At 34.3% G+C, this 19,525-nt stretch overlaps 1 protein-coding gene across 4 annotated transcripts in view; it reads left to right on the top strand.

Moving 5' to 3' along the window:
• LOC115232352 (ecdysone-induced protein 75B, isoforms C/D-like) overlaps window positions 1-19,525 on the top strand; it is a 229,909-nt gene that overhangs the window by 35,388 nt on the left and 174,996 nt on the right. For 2 of the 4 annotated variants that reach the window (XM_036514926.1, XM_036514924.1), the window contains exon 2: window positions 17,565-17,619. The exons of the other annotated variants lie outside the window; for them this stretch is intronic. The gene's annotated coding sequence lies outside the window, so the exon portion shown is untranslated. The remainder of the gene's footprint in view (window positions 1-17,564; window positions 17,620-19,525) is intronic. 4 annotated transcript variants of the gene reach the window in all.

The raw sequence follows: 19,525 nt of genomic DNA, 5'->3' as shown, positions 1-19,525 counted from the left end.
TGGGCAATGAGGAGTGTAACTGTTATCCCAGTAGTTGTAGAGGCACTTGGATCACTAACAACCTGGTCCGAGAAATATATTGGAGAAATTGGGATTGACTTGAGGGGAGAACAAACCCCCAAAAACTGCTCTGTTGGGGACAGTTAGGATTTTGAGATTTGTGCTTGGATGTTGAATGTATTCCACAATGAGTTAACATCCAAGTACCAGACCTTACACTTTGTGGTAAGAGACCCTGTGAGACCTCTGACAACAGGCTACTGTCTGCCCCCACAGATTCAATCAGAGCAAGTAAGATCAAGAGCTATGGAGAGTAAAATGATAATAATAATCCTTTCTACTATAGGCACAAGACATGAAATTTTTGGTGGGGGAGGAGACTAGTCAATTACATTGACCCCAGTACCTGACTGGTATAGTACTTATTTTATTAACTCTGAAAGATGAAGGGCAAAGTCAACCATGGCGAAATTTGAACTCGGAATGTAGCGACAGACAAAATACCATTAAACACTTTGCCCGGCATGCTAACGATTCTGCCAGCTTGCCACCTTGAATAATAATAATAATAATAATAATAATAATTTCCAAATTTCAAGACAATGTCAGCAATTCAAGGGGTAGAGATTTGTCAATTACCTAGTCCCCAGTGCTTGATGACACTTAATTTTATCAACCCTCCAAAAAATGAGACAAAGTTGACCATAGCAGGATTTGAGCTTGGAATGTAAAGAGAAGCTAATTGTAATGATGATGGTATATATCACATATAGATATAACATGCTTGTATTTTATTACTAGTACTCTGTCTGTCTCTCTCTGCCATACTTACAGGCATCAATGGGTAAGATACAGCGGTAATTTCCTGTTGCCTTCTTGTAATTTATACACAATTTACTCTGCTACTCTCCAGAGCTTATCCTTGAGGCACAGGGGTTTATTTAACTCTTAGCAACACTGGTTAATATGATGTAAGATCGTGTCTACACCCTAGTGGACCTGTGTGACTTGTGTCTAGACCTGTTCTCCTCTAAGCCTTAACTGTTTTTAGTTACAAAACCATCATCATCTACTACTTGGCCAATAATTAAGGCCCTTGACAGTACTACCACCCTATACTAGAACACACAATACATTAACACTATTGTGTGTGTTCAAGATATTTAAATGCAATTTTGAATTATAAAATGAGTTTTAGAATTATGTTGTGTCAAAGCTTTGTACAGATAGAAAACAGTGATAAACATTATCAGAGGAGCTTGTGTATCTGTGGATGGGTACGACAGGTTCAGAATAACTTCCTATTGTAAGGAATGGATTGTGTTTTGTTAGCTTGCAGTGCCTAGTTAAATTCTGTATTAGTGATCTGTGCAGGAATTAAGTTCTTTACTTGTCCCAGCTCTGTTATTTGGGTTGACCATTTATAAAAGAGGAATGTAGCTCAACTGGTAATCAAACATGTGTTAGTGACTCAGCTAACTGGAAATTTCACTCTAACCTATAACATTTTCTTTCTGCTACAAATGCATTTGCATTGGCCAGCATTTTGTAAATATGGGATTTTGGTAACAGAATTAACTTTTTGTCCTTTTACTAAATTATTTTTCTCCATCTGCAAACAATTGAAGCTAAAATTTGGCCTTCCACACAAACAAAATTTAAATTGATATTACCATTTGATAACAGACATATCAGTCAAGCAAGTAAGCTTGTGAGATTACTGAGTAACAGGATATGGTGTTATGGAAAGAGAATGATAGGAAAATGGTCTTTCATGCTAAATGCTGTACATTTTGTCCATTTATTCATCATAATGAGACTGTGCTGAACATTGAAGTACTTGCTAAATATGATGTGTAACTATAGTGGTACTCTAATAGACATATCAAGTTGGTCATAGACAAAACATTAAAACTAAACAACAAGGCTATGATTTTAAATTATATAAAACAGGAGGAGGATAGATGTATAAAGAAGTGCTGATCTCTAACTGTGGAGGAACCTGTAGTAGAGGTAGACCCAGGAAAACATGGGATGAAGTGGTGAAACATGATCTTTGAACTTTGGGCCTCATGGAGGCGATGACTAGTGACTGAGACCATTGGCAATATACTGTGCTTGAAAAGACCAGTCAAACCAAGTGAAATCATAGTCATGGCCGATGCTGGTGTTATGTAACTGGCACATAAAAAGTACCTTTTGAGCAATTGGGCCTCACAGAATCAATTTGGCATGTATAAAGCACCTTTCAAGCACTGGACCTCACTGAGGCAATGATAAATGACTGAGACCTTTGCAGTACTTGAGAAGAACTATCAAGCCAAATGAATTCGTAGTCACGGCAGATACTGGTGTCATGCAACTGAGATCCATGCCAGTGGCATGTAAAAGCATCCATTACACTCTGGTTGGTATTAGGAAGGGCATCCAGCTGTAGAAACCATACCAAATCAGACTGGTCAAACTGTCTAACCCATGCCAGCATGGACAACGAATGTTAACTGATGATGATGATGATGAATAAGATTAGAGCCACTGGTAAGACTTAGATCACACATCTATTATATGTTGGGTGACCACATTGACAGTCACATTGCAGTGTCTACCATTCCTTTGTATCAAACAGTGTGCAGAAATTCTACTGATATAAACAGTGAATTGGACAACTCTCCTTGATTTGAGTTCAAATCTTGCTGAAGTCAACGTTACCTTTCGTCCTTTAGGAGATCAAAGAAATTCCTTAAATATATAGTTGCAGTATGACCAAACAGTTAAGAGGTTCGCTTTGCACTCATAATGTATAAGGGACGATTACATGATATGGCATCTTAGGCAATTTTCATTTAATGGGGTGCCCCAGCATTGTCATAGGCTCTAGCTGAAATTGATAATTAAAGAATAGAAATCATAGATGATAGGTTGACAGAACTGTAAAAACATCAGACAAGACACCATATCTTGCAGTATCTGTTCCAGTTCTTTACTTTCTGATAGCAATACCTACAATACAGATGCCAAACTGTATCAGCCCTTAAGCTGTGGTGGACTTTCTTTTGTTCAACATCAGTACATGGGAAGAGAAGACCTGTATGCATGAGCCACTGCCAGTCTTCTATTTTGGCCATTTTTGTGTAGATGCATGATCGACATTGACAGAAGCCATAGATAAACAAACAGTTCTACTTCTCTCCACAGTCTATACTGCCCCATTGGATAAACATTCTATTATTGTCTAATATAGTGAAGTATTGCTTCTCTACAATGTTTATGAGAATTAACTTAAAGGACATAAACACATTATAAATTAATAAGTATTTTAATGTAAATAATGACATTATAAGCAGTAATTTTTTTATATGTTTGTGTATATGTACAGCATGATAGTAAATACTTCATTATTGAATTGGAACATTGGACATAGTTTCTGGTTAGATTATATGAAATTAGAATTTTATTATTGTATATTGTGCTACATCATCATCATTTAATGTCCGTCTTCCATGCTGGCCTGGATTGGACAGTTTGACAGGAGCTGAGAAGCTGGAGGGCTGCACCAGGCTCCAGTCATCTGTTTTCACATGGTTTCTGCTGCTAGTTGTCTTTCCTAATGCCAACCATTTTACAGAGTATATTGGATACATTTTATGTGGGGCCAATATGGGTGCTTCTTATGTGACACCAACACCAGTGCTTTCCGTGTGGCTCCAACATGGGTGCTTTGTGTGGTGCCAGCAAATGTACTTTTGATGTGATACCAGTTCAGGTGTTCTTTATGTGAGGCCAGCACAGGTGCTTTTCCTGGTGCCAGCATAGGTGCTATTTACATGTCATCAACATGGGTGTATATATATAATGTCAGTATATGTGTATGTGCTTGTATGCATTTGTGTGTGTGTGTGTGTGTTTGTATATATATATATATATATATATATATATATATATATATATGTGTGTGTGTGTATGTATATATATGTGTGTATAATGTCATTATCATCATCATCGTTTAGCATTCGCTTTCCATGCTGGCATGAGTTGGACAGTTTGACTGAGGACTGGCAAGCCAGTAGGCTGCACCAGTCTCCAATCTGATCAGGCGAGGTTTCTAAAGCTGGATGCTCTTCCTAACGCCAACCCCTCCGAGAGTGTAGTGGGTACTTTTTACGTGCCACCAGCATGGGATCCAGTCAGGGGGCACTGGCATCAATCACGTTTGCATGGTACTTTTTACACAGGTAGCCAGTCAGGTAGCACTAGCACCGACCCATGCTTGAATGGTGCTTATTTTGTGCCAACAGCACGGGTGCCAGTCAGGCAGCACTGGCCATGACTAAGATTTTGCTTTCACTTGACTCAATAGGTTTTCTCAAGCACATCATATCACCCGACACTTCAAGGATACTTTTAAATGGACCAGTTATGCTACATTGGCATTGGCCACGGCTGCAATCTCACTTTACTTGCTGGGTTTTCTCAATCACAGCATATCTCCAAAGGTCTTGGTCTCTTGTCATTGAGGACACACAGCTGTCCTCAATCATATGTAACACATGATCATACCAGTGCAGTTGTCTCTCTTGCTCACTATATCTGATGCTTCTTATGTCTAACTTTTCTCTCAGGGTGCTTACACTGTCATGTATGCACACTGACATTACACATCCAGCGAATCATACTAGCTTCATTTCTTTCAAGCCTATGCATGTTCTCAGCAGTAATGGCCCATGTCTTAACCAAAGTAGCTGCCATAATGGTGAGGCTAAGTTTAATCCAGACCACTCAGCAAGACAGTGACAGCTTGATAGCATTGCTGCAGCACCTTCCTTACTTCTTGATGGTGTGATTAAATCTTGTTTGTGTGTGGAGTATGTAGAGTGCAATGGTCAAATGTTATCTTTAATCACTTACAGGTAAATACAACTAGTTTCATGACTGTAGTAAGACTGATCTAGTTAACTACAACTCACCTCTACAAACACTGGTCAAAAGAAATGCTGTTCAAATGATGAGGAAATACCATAGATTATATTGGAATCTTCTGTGTGCTTAGTATACAACCCAGTTTTGATGACATTTGAGCTGCCTTGCTCTTTCACTTGTGTTGCTGAAGTTGTTAGGAAAAGTATAAGATTCACAATTTGATGTTCCCTGCTTAATAGTAATAAGTTCTCTCTTACTAGCATCAGCAATCATTGACATTCATGCCAAAGTCTAAAGATTCATGATTTTATGATTTTTTTTCTTTTTTGTGGCCAAATGGGGTACAGCTTCAGCAGTGGTTTTCCAATGCCTTCTGTGGTTTGATTACAATTCACTCTGCTCATCTTTTGCTTTTCTGAACTGAGCTGTGAGGCACAAGGCTCATTTAACCTTTTAAGCAGAAGGTATTGGCTCATGTGACAACAGAGTATGTTTACACATTGGTGGACCTGTGTGATACGTGTGCAAGTGCCAGCCCTTGTTTCAGTTTTTTATGTCTTAGACACAGGACCATCTACTATTTGACCCATAGCTAAAGCCCTTGACAGGTGCTGGAATTAATGGTGGCTAAGGATTAACTCCACATTCCTCAAAATTGTCAAACTTCTGACCTGAAGCCTCATCATTGGATGAATGCAGTCTTGCCTGATCATAATTTATATCAGCACATAGCCACAATGGGATGCGGTGGAGGTTATTTTTCACTGGATTAGCCAGTTGCACTATCTGCTGTGTACTTTCTATCAACTCTGAAAAAAATGAAAGACAAAATTTGAAAGATGGAAACTGTGTGTAAGCCTGTCCTATATGTGTTTGTATGTGTGTGTTTCTCCCATTGTTTAACAATTGGTGTTGGTTTGTTTACATTCCTATTTCTTAACAGTTTGGCAAAAGACACTGATAGAATAAATACTAGATTCAATAAGTACTGTGGTCAACTTGTTCAACTGGACCCTTGAAGGTGAGGTGTCCAGCATGACCAAAGTCCAGTAGCTGAAACAAATAAAAGACAAAGATATCTTTTCATCACCTACTACTCTTGGAGACACATGGCTTAGTGGTTAAGGTGTCATACTCATGATAGTAAGACTGTGGTTTTGATTTCTGAACTGACCAATGCATTGTGTTCTTGAGCAAAACACTTCATTTCACGTAGCTTCAGTCCACTCAGCTGGCAAGAATGAGTAATCCTGTGAGGGCCTGGTGTTCTATCTAGAGGAATATATACGCTACAGAAACCAGGAAACTGGCCCCTTGAGTATTGTATTTTCTTGAACTAATCATTTGAACTCCATTATTTTACATGAATATAATTCATTATTAATTTTATTTTTCCTTGTTATTACAGTTGTCAGATCATTGTTCAACTCTTATGTCATATAGTACATGTCCAATTCCTAATTGTAAGCCTTAGAATCACAATTGATAAAAATGTTGAAACGAAAACAGAAATTTTAATTTAATATTTTAAAACCTCAAGAGCAATTTAAATCACGTTAGTATTATAGAATATGAGCTGTTGTATTTTGTAAGAATGAGAATTTTAATTAAAATATTTAGTTTATTCCTTTCGGCTCACTTGACTGTTTTCCCCCAGCCACTCTTTCAAAGCAAATTTCCTGACTGATATTCTTTGTTACCTCAAGTTATCAGACCATATTGTGATATTTGCTGCTGCTGCTATTATTATTATTATTATTATCATCATCATCATCTCCTCCTCTTGTCTCATTCTGATTTGATGAACAATTAATTTTTGAGAGAAAGAATGTGAGTATCATTGCATCTTTTGAACTGTGTAATGATACAATTAGAGAAAATTTTCAAAATGAATATTTGCTTTCTTCTAGTGAAATGAAGCTTGTGATTTATTTGAAAATCCACTGGAAATATGTGGTGGCCATGCCTTGCCCAATAATAATAATATAATTATCAAAACTAAAAATTCCAATTATCTTCTTTGACTCCTTTTTGTAAGAAATAACCATCATATTATATTATAGATCAAAAATACTATAATAATTAAGGGTTTTAAAAAAAATTTTAATTTGTTTTCAAGGCATACTCCTACCCACTCTTATATATAATGTCGGGTAGTCATATATCTCTTTTATAGCAAGACACCTGTACTTGATGCTCTCGCATATTTTAGCCTCTCACCACCTAGCATAAACCCACCCACCTTACTTAAATGTAGGGTCTTTTTCTTTTTCCTTGTTCTTCTGTTTTGTAACTTGCTTGGCTACCTCACAAGTGCTAGTGAAATAAATAATAAAAAAAAAAGGCACCCAGTACACACTGTAAACTGGTTGGCATTTAGAAGAGTATCCACTCATGGAAAACATGTCAAAGCTAATACTGGAGCTTAATGAAGCCCTGTAGCTTGCCAAATCCTGTTGAGCCTTCCAACCCTTATCAGAATGGAAAATAGACATTAACTGATGATGATATGATAATGAGATGTTTTGTTTTTACTAAAGGGGTCATGTTTAATTGGCTCACTCTAAACTGACTTCAAAAAGGATGAAAGAATAAGACAAAATATAAATTTAAGAAAGAACAATCAAGGTGAGATCTGAACTGAGAAATATAATAATTGAAAGTAAATACTGTGAAGTGCTTAGTTTTACTTCAGGCAATCATATACACTAAATGACTATTGTCATCAATAATGATAATAATAATAATAATTCTTTCTACTGAAGGCACAAGGCCTGAAATTTTGGGGGAATTGACCCACATTGACTGGTACTTAATTTATTGACCCCTCCAAAAGGATGAAAGTCAGAATTTGAACTCAGAACATAGTGTCTGGTAAAAATACCGCTAAGCAATTTGTCCAGTGTGCTAATGATTCTGTCAGCTCACCACCTTAAAAATAATAATAATTATAATCCCTTCTACTATAGGTACAAAGCCTGAAATTTTGGGGGAGGGGGTAAATTGATTACATTGACTCACAGTACTTGACTGGTATTTAATTTATTGACTCCCCCAAAGGATGAAAAGTAAAGTCGACCTCAGCAGAATTTGAACTCAGAATGTAAAGATGGACAAAATGCCACCTTAATAATAATGATGATGGAGAAATTTGAATTGAGATGAAGGTAGAACATGCTCAAAAAACTGCTCTGTTGGGGACGGTGAGGATTTTGAGGTTGGCACTTGGGTAAGTGTCTTGGAAAGAGAACCTGAGAGACCTATGACAAGTTGCTGTCCACTCTTGTAGAGAATTAAACAGAGCAGGTAAAATTGACAGATGAGACGGAAAACAATTCAGTAATAATAATAATATTGTTTGTAAGTGAGAATGTTTTAAATTTTTTTTTGTTTAAGATCTGATTCATATTTCATTGCTTAGATAGCATTCTTAATTAGTTAATTGTTTGTGTAATGTTAATTAATTTAATAATGAAAGGTACAGTCAGTAAAGTTGAATTAAAAGTATAGCTCTATGTGTGCATAGATAGATAGATAGATAGATAGATAGACTGACAGACAAACAGATAGTTTGACAGACAGATAGATTGGTAGACAAACAGATAGATACAGGGGTATGAAGTTTGCTTTACAACCACCTAGTTTTAGGTTCAGTTACACTGAGTGGTACTTTGGGCAAGTACCTTCTGTTATAGCCTGATACTTTGTGAATGAATTTGATAGATAAAAACTTTATACATGTACTTATGTGTGTGTATATATGTATGAGTCATGAATGTGCCTGACTATTGGTATTTCACAGCTTGTCATTGTCTAAGTGAAACAGTGATTTGATGTTTATGTTCCTTGTTGGCATTGGATTTTTTATTCTTTTACTTGCTGCAGCTTAATGAAAAAATGATATAGAGCCAATATGGGAGTCTGTATGTGATTGCATGACCTACTATAAATAATAGTTAAATCTCACTCAAATTACACTCTGTCATCTTTGAGAATAGAGAAAGGACACATTGGATAATGTAGTCTTAGATGCACTCTGCTTTAAGACAAAATGAAGGGTCACTGCTGGAATAGGTTTACTCAGTTACAGTTAATCTTGGACTAAACAATATGGTGTTAATTCTTAATTTTAATTTCCAATAAAGAGGCTATTTATTTCATTCAATATATTAGTATTTTAGTAAACTAGTTTTGTTAATTTGATAAGTAAATCCATACATGATAAATAATAAAAAAAAACTTTTTAAAGTCATATAATTTAATATTTAAGATTTTCTGCCAATGTGACAAAATGATAAAGGTATTGGTTCACCATCATCATAATTTTAAAGAATTTTTTTCTCTTTTCCATGCTGACAGTTATCATATGGTAATACAGCAGTGTTTCACATAGGCAAGGAGAGGGTAGATGGCTATGCTTAACCCTTTTATTGCCATATTTCTGGTGAAATGCAATGCTAACGTTTTCAAATAATTTAAAAATTTACAAAGAACTTAGAAAATTAACTTTGTCATTGTCAAGATAGTATTTAGAACATAAATTAACATGAAATTTTGATAGAAGCTTTTTATTTAGATCACTTTAAAATAGGAAGTTTGTATTATAATACAAAGGGTGGGTTGATATCAAAAGTGTTAATGAAATTAAGACAATCTCCCACTTTTGAAGTCCATGGATGCAGAATATATTTTGTCACCACTTTAATACAGAGGTGCTGTGATACCAAAATATTTCAGTAATATTTTATTGTGGACAGTTTGTATTTATCAATTTGAGAACTATTGATCAACAGATAAGTATAGCAACACTGTTCTCAATCTTGTGAGATCCAACACTTTCAGAATTTATTTCTTCTTTGGACTTCTTCCACCATAAATGCTTCCATCATGAGCACATGCTGATTTTCTTTTTTTATTTGTTCACAACTGTTAAACTTGTCTTTAGGATTTTGAAGCCAGTTGATATACACACCATTTTTATTGAATTTAACCTAAAGCTAATAAAGTTAGTAGTTATCAATTGATTTTTTTCTCCCCAGTATCTGCTGGTCTAACAGATTGGAAGAAATATGAAAATATTTCTTTTGCTTGACTTCAGAGTATCTTGTTAGATCTGTCCATTCATCATGAAACTTACGGAACTTCTTGGAGTTCTTAGATTCATCTTGGAAATAACAAATCAATTTCTTTATATAGATGCCAGAAGTTGAGTCTCATTATGACCTAACAGAAGATTTACAGTATTTTATTATACGTAAAGACTATTAAAAAAAGATAAAGCCTTGTCAATTCTATTTTGTATCATGCTACAAATTTCAGTTATTTTATTTTTGATAAGTTCATTGTCTGGTGTTTTCGTTACTTTCTTCAAAATTTTCTCCAAGTAGTTTGAAGAGGGTATTTACCATAGATAATATTACCCTATCAGTGATTTAAATAGAAATTCCTAACTGGCTTATTGTTGAAGATCATTTGATATGAAACTTAGTAAGATATGGGCCTTGTCTATGAAGATGATTTCACCTATAGGTGGTTTTTTCTCTTTTTTTAGAATGTCTAATCAAGATTTATGACTGAAAGAAATTGACTCAGTTTCAAATTTCATCATCATCATCATCATCATCATTTATCTCCACTTTCCATGCTGGCATGGGTTAGACAGATTGATTCGAACTGGTAAGCTGGAGAGCTATACCAGATTCCAGTTTGATTTTTGGCTTAGTTTTTACAATTGGATGCCCTTCCTAAGGCCAACCACTCTGAGTGTAGTGGGTGCCTTTAATGTGTCACCAACACCAGCAGCAACTATGATATTTCTTGGCAAGTTTCTCAACATGGCAAATTGCCAATGGTCTCAATCACTTGTCATTGCTTCCATGAGACACAACTTTCAAAGATCGTGCTTCACCACCTCATTCCATGTCTTCCTGGGTCTACCTCTTCCACAAGTTCCCTCCACTGTTAGAGATTGGCACTTCTTTACACAGCTGTCCTTGTCCATATGCATCACATGACCACACCAGCACAGTATTCTCTGAAGACACTGACACTCTGTCATACATGCACACTGATATTGCACATCCAGCAAAGCATACTATTTTCATTTCTTCCAAGCCTTCACATGTCCTCTGTGGTTACAGCCCATGTTTCACTGCCACATAGCATGGCTGTTCACACACGGGTATCATACAATCTGCCTTTCACTCTGAGGGAGAGGACCTTTGCTACCAACAAAAGTAGAAGCTCTCTGAACTTTGCCCAGCCTATTCTTTTTCTCACAGCTATGCTCTCGGAGCATCCACCTCCGCTGCTGACTTGGTCGTCTAGATACCAGAAGCTATCAACTACTTCTAGGTATCTCTCCTGACATTTGATGGAGTCTATTTTCTGTACATTTCTAGTGTTTATTGTACCTGTACATCTGCCACATACAAACTATTTTCCCTGTTAACCTTTCACTGATATTACTGAACCTCTTATGTGTCCATAGCTTGCACTGGGTACAACTTATGGAGTTTCTACCTATGCCCTTTCTACATTGAGCAGGGCCATCTACTTGAAGACATTTGTGATTTGTTGGTTTTCCTACTTGCTAAGACTTCAATTTTTGCTAAATTAACTCTAAAGCCCTTTGATTCTAGACCTTGCTTTCACTCAAACTTTTTTCTCTTGTAATTGGATAAGTCTAGCTTTTGTCTTAATTTGGTCATGTATAATTGAAATGTCTTTATAAAATGTTACTTCAAGAAGTTGGAGGCTATAATTTTGTGTATAATTTTTCCATTGTGGAATTTAGGAAGCCAACCCAAGATATGAAGATTGTTAAAGTTTTCTTTTGCAGGAATAGTTCAGTCTTACACTGGAATGAATAAATAAGTAGACAAAGTAATGAGTTCCAAGTTGTCTAAAATGGTTAAGATGAGAAACTTACAAGCCTTTTATTATTATATTTATGTTGAAATATGCTGCCTCCATTTCAATTAACGAAAAATTTAATAAAACAACAGTCAGTATTAAAACTGGTGTTTGGAGCATAAAATGAGATTTTGGTGAAAGGTTTTAATTTGAAGAAAGAAATTTGTCATAGAACCAGGAGTGATCTCAGGAAGGTTGGTATTAAGGGGTTTAAATCAAACAAAAATAGTTACCTGTTAGATATCTTTCCCCCAGTAGAGTAACAATAGTTTGGTGAGAAAATGCTTAATTTCTACATAGATTACTAATCCTGCTTTAAATAAGTTCTTTGCACATTCAGTTTGCTATATATTATAGTGTAAGTCAAACAATACTCTGGTGTCATTAACAGCATAGCTATTCACTGCTTTGCCCTGTCATCACCATTGTTAGCTTTCATTTATCTATAGTTTATATGGTACCAGTATATTGACCATTATATGGAAATCTATAAAACTAGTTTTACTTGAAAACTTTTGGTACTGAAGGGAGGGAAAAAAATCTTTTCTTCAAATTACAAGATTAATAGGGTTGGTGCTCAACATGTGTTTCTTTCTATAATCAAACCTAACATTGGATATGATTTTGCCTGTTGCAGGTATCTTTTACTTAAGATGAAAATTGAACTCATTTCTGTTATTTAACCCTTTTGATACCAACCTGTCCAAGACTGCCTCTGGTTCTTTGATACAAGTTTCCTGTTTTAAAAGTGATCTCCATTAAAACTTTAAACAAAAGTTTTATATTAATTTTTATGTTCCAAACACCCTCTTAGTTCTAAAAGTTATTGCACTAAATTCATTATTTTCAAAATTAACAATGGTAATGCTTTTCAACAGAAATATGGTAATAAAAGGGTTAACAAATCACTCCGGAATTTCATGTTGCTATTACTGCTTATAGTAATGAAATATATCACCTACATTGTCCATTGTTGCGTGTTAATAGTCTGGACATAAACACAACAAGGAATTGGTGATAGGATATAAAACACCAAATCTAGTTGCTCGTCTAGTACTCAATCAATATATTTATTTAATTAAAATATTTACTTTAGAAATCTGTTCAAATGTCAGTAATTTCTTGCTTAGACAAACAATGTTGCCATAAAATTTAAAACATTAGCAAGTTGAAGCAGATTGGCAGAATAGGAAACCAGATTACCTGGTTTGTAAAATACTATATTAAAGTAGGTTTCTGAGTTAACCAAAGTTACAATATAACATGCATTACTAAAAGGTGTCTTACTAATTACAAGTGAAACTACTCTTGCTTTCCCATAGTTTTCTAATTGTCTGCTAGTCAGCAATAGTATCTGATGAGTCACTCAATTAGCTTTGGCAATCAAAGCCAAAGCCATTCTATAAACCTGTCGTAATTGATGTGTTCTCATGTGGATAAAACCCATCATAGAAAATAATGCCATCCATTAAAATCAGTTGTATTAAAGAAATTTTTATTATAATTTTAAAAATTGCATCAAAATCTTGAAGTTACTATGTAAGTGCATTGAAGCATTAATTTTCTTTGGTAATATTTAGTTTTTTTGTCTTCTTTATTTCTTGATTAATGATACAAGAAGCTAAATTAACTGCAAAAGACTGTAATTGATAGCTTAGTGCTGCTATTAATTCTTATCATGCAACCAGATTACTGCATGGTTTATTATCTTTTATAAATAATGTTCTTTAAAAATATATTCCATCTAAATAGCTTTTCTCTTCTTCCCTTTCATATAACTACATAGATTTTGATAGTGATATCTCATAAGTGTATTTATCTAGTTGTATTACTGGTACTTGGCAAACATTGCTGAGTAGTTAGGTGATCTCTTGTCAACCCAGTTTTAATTTCTGAATGTAACTACTTTAGTTTACATATTTTACATATCTTTCTGAAAAAGACGTTTTTTTTTTTTTTCTATTAAAAAAAAAAACTTCAGCTGGGTATGTAGCTGAATGAAATATTAGGAAATCATTTATACTGAAATTGTTGTTGCAGTCAGGATAGATATAGGCGTTGTTTCATGGACCACTGCAATTCATTTGACCTGTGTTTGTATCTCTGATTACCATGATTCTAAGAGGATGGGATATAAAACTCTCATTTTGGAAACATTGTCAATCTTGTTTTTGAAAGTTACTTGTCTCTCTGGCAGAATTGAATTTGGTACTGCAAGCTACCAAAGTAATTTTTAGTTTTATAGTGTGATGTGTGTTCTTACCTATCATTACTGAGTCACATGATTACCCCGTTTGAAAGTTAAATGTTTTGAGCTACAGACATAACTGTGTTGCTAACAGGATGTAAACTACTGGCTTTTTGACTAACTTTTTACCAATGATGTCTAGTCCTTTAACATTTAAACTAGCCATATCAGGCCCAAATATTCTACCTGTATTATGTTAAAACCAGACAGATCTGGTCTCTCATACTTACCCTACAATGTAGTTCCAAAAATAAACAAGCACATCATCTAAATTTTGAAGCTGTGAGATAATGCATGGTTAATTCAAAGCAATGTGAATAAATAAGCATTAATTTGACTGGATTATTTGGGCTAGATGACAGTAGAGCCAAAAATTGTCATATTCCTGCTCAGTTTTAGTTCCTTACTTTCTCAGTTGAAATAGCAGTGCTATAATTTTGTTCTGCAAAGCTTTTGGCTCCTAAAGGGAATACTTTGGTCTGTTAGATGTTAAAAATGTTGTCAAATGTTGAAATTTGTTTTGGTCATCATGAGAATATGAGGAGTAAGAACTGAGAGAGTAAACCAAAAGTGTTCAACTTGCAAAGTTCTAATAAGAATTATCTTGAATGTCTAAAATATGTTGGCTAACTAGCATTAATAATGACCTTTACAATTTCAACATTGATGGCTGAATAGTTATGGTATTGTACTTGGGAAATCAGATCGGTACTCTGGTGTTTCTTTGTTGATTGCAGCCTCAATTTGTTCCACTCACTCTTTTCTTGCTATAAGCTACTAGGCATGTGTGTGTGTAGTTTATGGAAGCATACTTTGAAGTGGCTGTAAATAAAACTCCTTATTCTTATTTTTCACTTATCAACTTGCATAGGTTGAACTACGTAAAATGTTAGAAAAAGAAACCTAGCTATTTCTTGCAATAAATACATTTAAAGCCAAATTTTTTCATGGACCCATAAAATACTACTGTGGATTTTCAATTTACTATTCTGCTTGTATGGACCCCCTAAATCTTATATGCTCCCCCCCCCCAACTGAGAATCACTGCTTTATACAATGGTAATTCTATATGTCTCATCCTTCACTATTCACCCCACTCCACCCCCGACAGTATCATGCCAGCTGCGACATTGCACACCAGGAAGCAGTTTACATTAAAAAAAAAACTATATATTAAACAGGTAAAGCAGACAAAATCTTAAATTCAGCTATGTTAAAGTATCAAAGCTAGTTAATGGATGTATATTTGTTTTTCGTTCTTTACTGCTGAACTAAAATATTCCACTGAGAGTGTGGCTCAATGATAGAGAGATTAGAAAAGTAAATTGATCAATCTGATCTACATATAGTTATGATCGTTACTTGAACTAGGCAGCCAATAAATGAAATAGCATTTAAAGCATTGGTATAATTAAATGTCTTCTTTACATATTGAAGCTACTGAAGAACTCTCTGTTGTTCCTGAAACTTCTGAAAATAGCAGCCAATACACTCTTTCTTTTAATTTTTATTCCATTCAATTTCTCTGTTGGTTAGTCTGCCTGCCTCTCTCTCCTTCATTCCTTCACTTTAACTCACTTCCAGCAGAATTGGAACAGATTTTGATATAAATTGTTAAACATGAATACAATTGCCATTGTTAATACTTCCAACAATTTATTTTAGACTGGTTAAAAATATCAGTTGAGGGTTTCTTAACAGTGTATGTGTATTTAGCTATTAGTTTAGTTCTTGATAAACTAAAGTGAAAGATAATTATTTTATTTTTTTCTAGTTAAAGCTAAGTATGTCTGGAAAGTGAGTACACTGGTTACTATTTTGATTCTATTGTATTTTCTTTAAATTTTTTTGTCACTACCGGTCATTGGTGGAGCACTAGTTTCAATGTATTTTAGCTGATTGTATTGGTTCCAATACGTCTTTCAGTCTGGTACTTATTTCATTATCAAGTACTATTTGTTAAACTACTAAGTTACAGAATGTAAGGAAACAGAATAAATGATTTAGTTAATCAGTTTAAACATAAACTATGTGAACATATGTTGGCATGCATCCTTGACATTTGCCGCCCTCTCGTGAGCTCATAACACTGCCAAGGAAGTACTGCTTCCCGGGTTAAGAACCATTGGCCTAGAAGTATATAGCTAACAAGAGGATCTGTTGTTGCTGCTTAGCTCCATCTCAATCCTGATCAAGTAGATCTATGAGCAAAAGCATTCCATCCATAACCATCCCATCTTTGTAAGGAGTATCTAAGATTATTATTTACTGTTAAGTTTTATAAGATGGCGAAGGTGGTGTGATTTGAGAAAAATGTGGCTGTTATTTCTAGTAAATCAGATAACTATACTGAACAATAGTTCTCAAATTACTAGGCCAACTTCCTACAAAATAGTTGTGAAAATGTTTTGTTTCCCACCTTTTATTAATGAGAAAACAAAATAGAGCTAGTGCCTGTATAATTCTTGCGTTACATGGTCATTCGACCTGCAAGAAATAATGGCCAAATTTCTTTAAATCACTCTGTAAGATCTTAGAAAGAAAGGAGATAATGTAATCCAATGTATTTCTCCTAAAAAGACAGGATTGTCAAGTTTTCTTTGTCATGGTGTTGGATAAATTTAAAACCAATGTATCAGACATAGCAATTTTTCTGCCCCTCTGTCAGACCTCACAGGTCCTCATCAGGAAATAGAGGTGTTCTGTACCTTCTATAAGTAATACCAATGTAGAGGATGATTCCTCATTGACTTGTACTACAGTATTGAGCCATATAGTTCATTGGTGGTAGTTTTGATTGGGGCAGTAATGTAGCAGTATAATTAAACAGACAATTAACTTACGTATTAATTTTTGTGGTGCTCTGTAATCCGTTTCATTACCATATTTCTTTCAATATACACTACTTTTATTTCACTTAGAAAATAATGAATTCCATAAAATAACATTGTTGTTATTCAGTTGATGTTTGGAATGTAAATTACCATGAAATTTTTATGGAAGGTTTTTAATTTTGATCATTTTAAAACAGAAAGCTTATATCATAAAACCAGTATCAGTCTCTTGTGGATTAGTATCAAAAGGGTTAAAGTCCTTAAATATCTTATTCTTTATTGCAAAATACTCCAATATAAGATTTACAACACTCATTACAACATTAAAACATTTAGGATTCATTGCACCTGGCTACAGGACATATGGTCTTATTATGGCAGTTGATTAAAAGAAATACAACCAATGTAAAAAAGGAAAATAACTATAAAAAATAAAAATCCTAAAAAACAACAAAAATCATTTTCTTTGTTTTAGATTTTATAAATTTATACAATTTATGTATTTATAAATGTTCATAGTTTTACAGTTCATTATTTTTTTTTAATTACCTCTATTAATTTTCTTTCATTTTCATCTAAATATTTTTTTCCATAATTATTTTTAGCTCTTTCTTCATGTAGTTTTATTGTAAAATTTTCTTTTGTTTTAGATTATAAATAAAGTATAAACGTAGCCACAGTACTGAAAGCATTTTACTTGAATTGGTGAGTGATCATTAATTTTTTTTTTTTAATTTTCACCCTTATCCTGTCTCTTCATTTTAATCCTTCCCCATTTTTTAATGAGACCCTGAGGACTGATTTTATTGTTTGTTGTTTTTATGTATGTTTGTGATGATATAATCTCTTTATATATGTTTACATGTATGTGTGTATATGTTTGTGTGTGCATATGTCCCCATGTTAGATATTAGATATTTTTGCATACCTTGTGAGGGAATTTTGATATTGGGTTCTTGCTGTACTGTTCATAGACTAAATTCTTTGAGGCATATCAGTTGTTAGATTAAGGTGCCAAATTCTAGACTACATGGTAAGGAATTCAAACCTTACTTTGAAAACCATTGTTGTGCTGAGCAGGTCATATTATTATACATTCTTATCTCAATTTGGATGCAAGCATGGCTATGTGATTAAGAAGTCTTGATATAAAACTTTGGTTCTAGGTTCAATTCAGCTGTGCAATACAAGTCTCAGCTCACCTTCTAAGTGAAATTTGATAGGCAAATGTGTATGGATACCTGGAACAGCCTGGAAGAATTTTTCCAGTTCTTGAGTTGTAGACATAATTTGTTGCATAGTCTAACACAACTATCTGGCTCTTAAATGTCTTTAACTGGCTCCACTCTGTTCTAAGCATTTGAACAAGCTTTCCAGTTTGAGGAAAACTTAATTCCTCTCTCACTCCATACCATTCAGGAAACATTTGGAATGGCCACTGACTTTTCTCTTTTAAATTAGCAAGGCAAAAATGTTTTAACAAAGAAAATATATTCCTAATCATGGTTCAATTGCTAGCGGTAGTGCATAAATTTAGCTGCCAAAACAACAATCAAACCAAAAACACAAAAAGTCAAAATGAAAACCTTTCTGCTCTTGTGTTTTAACCCTTTAGTATTCAATCCAGCCATATCTGACCCAAATATTCTACCTATTTTATGTTCAGACTGTCAGATTCCGCCTTTAACACCTACTTTGCAATGTCATTCTAAAAAATAAACAATCACATTGAAATCTTGGAGCTATGAAATAATGCATGATTATTTGGAAATAATGTGAATAAATAAGCATTACATTTAATAGAGTAATCTGAATGTTATTATAGCTATCACTTGTTCTCAAGGATGACTTGTTATCAGTATGCACTATGCTTTTGTTAATGATTTTAGAAGCCTAATTAGCCAAAAGCAGACTTCAGTACCCTTTCAGTTCTCCCACTACTGACCCAGCAGAACATCCAGGATGTGAAGGCTGCATCAACCAGCACTGGAATACTACTCTATTCATCAATACTGAAACGATGAAAAGCAAAGTAGACTTTCATGGGATTCGAACTGGGAGCAAGGAAAACAGGAACAAATATTGCAACATGTTTTATCACTGCCTCTTATTACTCTGCCAATTGATCAAACTAAAAAGAAAAAAAAGGATCATAAAATAATAAAGAAAAAAAAAACAACAAAATAAGTTGGGTGTTCCAATATGGCCATAGCTTTAGGGCTGAAACATGTAAAAGAAAAGAATATATTGTGATGACAGGAAGAGTGGCTATTTTTAAGAAATAATTTTAGCTTAAATTTTTTTCAATACACTGTTTCCATATAGCATTACTCATAACTCTTTTTAGAAGCAAGATGGTCGAGTGGATATAGTATTTGGATACAAACTTATATGACTTGAGTTCAACTTATACCAGAGGAATTTTGCATATTTATTCACTATGGTCATGAAAATTTATATGTTTATGGTATATGTTTAATGAGACAACACAACATTTATGATATGTCAGTTTTGGTAGCTGTCATAAAGACTGCTATTTGTTCAGTGGGATAACACCCAACACTGAGTCGTCAATTTTGGTGGCATTTATATTGACAGTGCTATATAAGTC

Source organism: Octopus sinensis, linkage group LG2 (assembly GCF_006345805.1).
Source record: "Octopus sinensis linkage group LG2, ASM634580v1, whole genome shotgun sequence".
NCBI classification, from domain to species: domain Eukaryota; kingdom Metazoa; phylum Mollusca; class Cephalopoda; order Octopoda; family Octopodidae; genus Octopus; species Octopus sinensis.
The sequence above is the reverse complement of the archived record's forward strand: the minus strand, read 5'-3'. Positions and strand labels throughout refer to the sequence as shown.